The sequence below is a fragment of the Chaetomium globosum genome, genomic scaffold (assembly GCF_000143365.1).
Source record: "Chaetomium globosum CBS 148.51 scaffold_4 genomic scaffold, whole genome shotgun sequence".
NCBI classification, from domain to species: domain Eukaryota; kingdom Fungi; phylum Ascomycota; class Sordariomycetes; order Sordariales; family Chaetomiaceae; genus Chaetomium; species Chaetomium globosum.
The window spans coordinates 399,709-400,693 of NT_165979.1; positions in this window are offsets into that span (position 1 = coordinate 399,709).

Genomic DNA, 985 nt, shown 5'->3' on the forward strand with positions numbered 1-985 from the left:
GGGGGGGGGGGGATGATGGGGAGGGTTTCAAAAGTGCACATGGGATTAATGGTTTGGTTTGGATGGGATTGGACCGGGTTACTGTTCCGTTTTCATTCTTGGATGGATTGTTTGGGGTCGGACGCCGCAGGTGTGTTCTACACAGTACACAGTGGCGGTTGTTTGATCTCGAGATTTCGGTCCCAGGTGAGACGGGCAGACGGAAGCGGGACACGGGGGTTTACGATGTTCATCATCACTTCACGACACTCCTTTACGTGTAATGTCTTATGCCGCATGTGGCGTTTGTTTGTTTGGATTTTTTTTTGGAGATTTTTTTTGGCAAGATACCCCGTTCTGTACTCGCCATTGAGGCTGAGTATGGACATGTCACTCCTTTTTAGTATATGTATGCATGAGTTGAGCGAGAAACAGGGCATAGATGGATTGTCAGTCAGTCTTTACTGAGTATACACTGTGTGGGAGGTAAGGGCGAGTGGATTTGAGAGATTTGAAGAATGCAAGCAAACGCCAGGGAAGGGAGGGATGGTTGCCTCGATGTCGATGGAGAGTCTAACTAATTGGGGGCTGTCCGGGTTTGGTGCTTGGTGGTTGCTGTTTGTGTGCCCTTGTGTCACACACACACTCACTCCCCCCGCCCATCTCAAACCGGCGAAGATGCGCTGCTGCAGCAACATGAGTCGAAATTGAAATGAATCTCTCTATCACACCATCCCGGTTTCTGTGGTCTCACGCCCCCGCGAGCCATGTCGTGCTGTGTGGTTGCTCCCAGCGTCTAGCTGCACCGGTACCTAATTTCCTCACCAGCTGCTGTTGGTGCCCGGGTTCTCGGCACGGGCATGGTTTGCCTCGGCACGACTCCCGGGGACAGGCACACGGGTTGCAGTTGGGGCGATCGCGACGTGTCAATAGTTGCGCTTTTGGCTAGAACGGGACACAGATAGGGTCTCATCTCGTTTAAGAGCTGGGGGGGGGGGGGGGGGGG